Below are 5,985 nucleotides of genomic sequence, written 5' to 3'. Positions count from 1 at the left end.
ATCTAACAATATTGATTTGGAATTGCGATTGTTTACACTTTTCTCTATATGTTTGGTCAAAGTAGATACTTTGACTTTGGACAAAATTTATATGCGGACTCAAAAGGACCGGAGGGAGTATGTCACAATAGTTGTAATTATATTGTCTGAATTTGTAATTTGGGTAAATGCCACCCCGCAAAAAAAAGGGTAAATGCCAGAAATGACCGCTACCAACCTATTGTTCATTTTTGGCATGTTTCTACTATGATATGGGCCTGTGTTCATTATGATTTATCTTGTATACGGCACATAGTGGATGTCATATGTTCCAGCAATCTAGTTAAGGATGCAACTGCCTAATTTTTTTTGAAGTGCACGGCCATGAATAATGATCGCATATTTCATCTGCTAGCGGCTATGCTAGGGCGACTCGGGTGGAGATCTCAACGGCGGCGCCGCCGTCAATCTCCACCACGTCTTCTCCTCCGTCGCCGCTGGAGGAAGCCGCTGGGCGAAGCCCCGGCCGGCTGATGGCGGCGGTGGAGGACCACTTCCCTCCCGCATCCAGATCGGTTGAGGCAGGTCACCCGTCGGCGCCAGGGCACCTCTCCCTGATCTGGGTCGCGGCGGCGCGGCGCCTTGCCTCCGGCGACGACGCAAGGCGGCGGTGGAGCTGCAGGGCGGCGTGGGAGTTCGGGTGGTGCGGGCCGCTCGACGCGTCCGCGTGGTCACGGCGGCCATGGTTGTGGTGGCCGGCTGCGGCAGAACGTGGCCGGTGGCGGCGGCGACGTTCGGCCTGGATTCCGGGGTGGCGGCCCTGGGAGGTGGAGCCACGTGAAGCTCAGGCTGCCCGCGACGGCATAGCGTGGTGTTGTCCCTGTCCAAGGCGTCTCCGGATTGGTTCGGTTCAGAGACGGTGACGAGTACGCGGGATCCCTCTCGATGGCTCTCACGGTTTGGAGAGGTGGGGTGGCAGCCCTCCTCCCTGCCTTTATTGGTGGCACCCACAGGCAATGGCCGGTGTGCCAAGGGCTCCCACAGTGGCAGAGCTATTGTGGATGATCGCCGGATCTAGGCGGCTAGATATGGGGCATTGAAGGCGGTCGAGATGGTGCACAGGTTGTCGGCTGGATTTCTTGGGACAGATCCGGGTGAAAACGTGGTCTTCGGCCGGTAGCCGGAGCCGGTGATGGCGACGCCCTTGCTTCATTTCCTTCTTGAAGGCATCATTGAGGTGAAGCTCCTAGCTCCTCCGAATACCTCCGGGGGAACCCCTTGATCAATTGATTGGATGATGGCGGTGCTCTCGTGTCGTTCCCTTCTTGGGGGTGTCATTCTTGGAGGTGTGCATTGTCGAGGGACCAGTGGACGGTTTTACTGGTGGAGCAGCGTTTCTTGTTTTGCATCGAGGATGTGGAGTCTCGGCGTGGCGTAGCAGGGTCTCGGAAATGGTTGTGTGATGATTGGACACGCGTAGGGAGGTCGCGTTGTCTGACGTCGTGGTGGCGTCAACTGCAAGCCTGACCATTGATGCGTCGGTATCTGCTCTGAAGATGGATCGGCGGAAGATGGCGGCGGCAGCCTCGGAGAGGGCGCCAAACCAGTGAGTGGCCCAAACCCAGCAATGTGGCTTGGTTGGGGCCTCATGTTTTAGATGTTAGGCATTGGTACGAGGTCTGTTTGGTATTCGGCTCGGACTTTTGGCACTCCTTCATCAGTTAGATAGGAGTAGCGACATATGTTACGACGATGGTGGCTTCAGACTTACTGATGTATTTTTTTATAAGATCATTGTGAATAATTAATAAAATGACCACATGCATTTTCCACATGCAGAGGCTGGGGGTCATCCTTCTTTTCTAAAAAAATAAAAAAATGTCGCAGATTCTGAATACGCTGCTACTGGAATGATATCACAGAGGACAGATGTATACAGCTTCGGCATTGTAGCTCTCGAGATAATACTACTTCCGGCCTAGTTTACATCTTCTTTGTATTTTATGCCAAATTTTGACTAGAAATTTAACTAATAAAAATATTGATGCATGTCATAAAAAATTATATCGTTGGATTCGTATTTGAACCTAGTTTCTAATTATATCATATTTATAACATACATTAACATTTCGTTAGTTAAATTTAAGGTCAAAATTTGGCAGAGAATATAAAGGGGACTAATAAACCAGGACGGAGGTAGTATGTGAAAAGATGTCCCGGTCTTACACGGTGAAGGCGGAGAAGAGCTCATCTCCAGGATCACTTCCTGATCATGTAAGTAGTTTTAAATTATCATGACATAACCAAAATTGCAGTAGCTTATATCTCCTATTTGTGAATGTACTCGATTCTCCTTCCTCTATAATCTGCCACTGCACTTTACCTGGATGCAGAGAATTGTGCAGCTACACAATCTCTAAGATGCCTTCAACTTCAGGATCTTTCATAAACATGGGTGCCGATTGGTGCCTATTATGTCCAAAATCACCAGGGGAAAATTGATAGATCATTTGAAATGGTTTGGATTCCTTTCAGGCACGCAAGTACCGGAAGAGGCCCCGCAAGCTTGTTGACCCACTGTTGTGCTGACTGTAGGCCCAACATGTGGGAAGTTGTGGCGATGCTCTGCAGCATCGGGAATGGGAGATCGTCACCAGCCTACTGCTGTAGTAATAATCAGGGGTTGTAGTTGAGCGAGGATGGCCAAGATTATGACCGTCACATTCACATACATGTTTTACAATGGGCATGGTCGCCCAAGTTCAGTTGCAGGTGAATGGGAGATACCCTGAGTTGCACTCAGATTTGCTGTCCATCACAAAACACAGAGCTATTTCTGCTATAGTATGTATTGAGGAAAGTGTTGTTAACTAATTCATTGTAACAATCAAAAAACTTAGGGTGTAGCTAGCTCCATCCAAATGAGAACTAACTAACTTTTTTTTAATGCGGTCTCTTAGAGCATCTACAACTGGACTTGGCAAATTCGGCCCCTCAAACGCCCGCGGACGCGCCCGGGCGCGTCGGCAGGCACTGACCGGGCACTCCTAAAAAAATGCAATCCACATCTGGACACCTCAATTACCATATCTCAAATCGATACAAACTCATGCAACTATGTCGACAGACACGCATCGTCCGGCTACTCCATCACACTGCACTAAATTGCCACCGGACTACAAAAATTTGGCATGTTTGGCTATGGTGGAGTTCATCCACGACTGCCCTTGCCTTTCCCGGCGCCCTTGCCGTCCTTCTCGCGGAAGTACCGGTTGAAGACGCAGTACGGATCGAGCCGGATCTGCTCGTTGCCGGAGGTGTCCTCGCCTTCGTTGTCCTCCTTCTCCTCGTTCGGTGGCAGTCCGGCCATGGCACAGACCGCCCGATTCTGCTCACGGGCGAGGGCGCGCGTGCTCCTCCGCTGCCGTTTCTTCATAATGTGGGTGTGGATGACTTCCGCCTCTGCGGCCGCCCGTGCCGCCGCATCAGCTGCCTCCGACGCCGCCATTTCCGGCGCGATACGGGCCTCGGCGGCCCTTATCCTATCCTTCCCACACCGAGCCACCCGTTCCCGGTGGGACTCATACTCTGCCCGACAAGTGATAGGGAAGGAGAGGTGTTCCGGCTGGGACCGCTAGGATCCAACACCAGAGGACCCGAGCGCCCAGTGAGCCGACGCTATGGCGTCGCGGTGGACGGATCCGTCCGTTGGCCGGGCGCAGTCCTTCCAGAAGCGGCAAAGTGCAATGCGGACTGTCATTGCCTCCTCCAACCCACACGGGAGACGCCCCAGTCGACGGATCTAGACTGGTCGGAATCCAATCCGCTGCCTGCCATGGCGGAGAAGGTCGCAAACTGCCGGAGGTGAGCTCGAGTGGCGGAGGGGAGTGGAGTGAAGTGGATAGGGTTTGGTCCGGCGAGAGGATGGGGACGAATATAAGTGGGGTCGTGTGGGCCAGCATGGGCGGGGTCCGGCGTGGCGACCGTGCCCGGGCGCCCCCATATCCACCCCATATTTTGGCCGGATATGGGGGGTGCCGATCAGCCCGGGCATTTGAGGGCCGTTTGAGGGATCCGTCTGGGTCAAAAAATCGTGACCGAACAGTGACCGGGCTGCCTGCCCGGGCGTTTGAGGCGGGTTTGAGAGGTCCGGTTGTAGATGCTCTTAGAGCCTGATTCATTAAAAAAGTTCGAAGAGAGTTGCCCAGTTAATTAACCAAAAACCGAGAAAACCGTCACAACAAACCCACAAAACAAGGCACACAGGGCGACCTGGCAACACACATGCCATCGAGGAGACAAGAGTACTCGAGGTTGCAATCCGGTGCCATCGTCATCACACCTCCATGAGCGACTCTGACTCCACCTTCAACAACCACCGATGTAGCCCTCACCGCAAACAAGCGTCGAGGTCTTCGCCGGTCGATGCAAAATAGTCCACCGCACACGCTGACGATCAGGCAGCTCCGATTCTGTCGACGAGCATTGCAGGGAAAAAGCGTTGGCCTGCGCCGAGCTGGCATCCACATTGCCGGACCGAGAATTAACTAAGTCACATCTAATCTAGTGTTCGGTAGCTGTACGATCGTATATGCATGAGTTATTTTGTGACGAACGACATATGTAATTTTTTCTACCTCCATGGGTCATGATAGCTATCCAACGGTGGATACACATGATTTGAGACACACACATTGCCGTTAACTAATTTAATGCGCAAGAGGAATGAGTCATATCTTCCACACCTCAATAAGACCTAATTAGCGGTAGTACTCATGAGTTGTGTACCGTGCTGTCATATTTGACACATGCTTTCATTTCTTTGTCATGTTTCTTTGGTGTTGGGCTATAATATAACCTCTCATACTCCATCGATGTTTACACGATCCAATTAGATTTCTGATACTTTACTCCAAAATCGGAATGTAACTTCTATCTACGGACATCAACTACTAAGTTAGATATCATATCTACAATTGAACTATTGTCATGGCACCAATGCAGATATTAGAGGAAACTGACCAGCTCATATCTCCAAGGAGACTATGCTTTCAGTCTTGTAGAGCAACTAGTTAAAGGAGGCCCCATAGGAAATATCAATGGATGTTACTTTTGGTAGAGCGTGAAACACACGGGAGTGTGACATGTGGCATGCAGGATACCTGTGCTATGCGTTGGAGCACATGTGTGCTTCCTCGTGAGGCACATGTTAGTTCACATTGAAAGCACATGCTAGTGCTAGTTGGAAGCACATGATACTTCCAATTGAGAATACATGTTGTGCCCGAAATAAAGTTCGCCAGAACCTATCAATATGAAACCGAATGTCAAAGATCTCGACGAAGAGTTTAATGGATATTTCATTTTGAGAAAAACGGATCCGTACCAACCCTCCCCTCCCTCCTGCGTGCGGGGGAGAAAAACTCCCTCGTGACGAGTTTGGGGTAAACCTTGCTAGTGATACTCCTTTTTTAGCAATATCATGCAATAATTGCATATTTTTGTTTACAACTTTAGCTAGGAAAGAAAAAGGAAAGTAGCTTGCCATGAAAGTCAAAGTGTAATGCGATCCCTGATCTAGATTAGAGCAATCGAGCGTAGTTCATCATGAATTAATAACCACTGTTCTTTCACAACATCGAGTTGAACTAGATCATTTCAACATGATTTCGTGACAATATTTGTTAGCGTGCAGAATCAGTCAGTTCTCCAGTCATGTGGTCCTCCTCTGTAGCCGTCCGATGGGTCCACACGTTCGATGGCGGTCCTTGTTTGCTTCGTTCTTGGTGTATGAGACCTCATGATGCTGCCCCACACCACCATCACCGACATTGTTTCACCATATGAGCCGGCGGCGTCACAGGAACCGCATCCTGGAAACGACGACGCCTTTGTCGTAGCACCAGAGACAACGTCTCTTATTGCATCAGGTAATGTCGCGTACCCTGAGCAAGCAACATCAGGAGATGCTACAACACCCCCATAGCAACACCGACGACACCCCTT

Source organism: Triticum aestivum, chromosome 7D, assembly GCF_018294505.1.
Source record: "Triticum aestivum cultivar Chinese Spring chromosome 7D, IWGSC CS RefSeq v2.1, whole genome shotgun sequence".
Classification (NCBI taxonomy): domain Eukaryota; kingdom Viridiplantae; phylum Streptophyta; class Magnoliopsida; order Poales; family Poaceae; genus Triticum; species Triticum aestivum.
The sequence above is the reverse complement of the archived record's forward strand: the minus strand, read 5'-3'. Positions refer to the sequence as shown.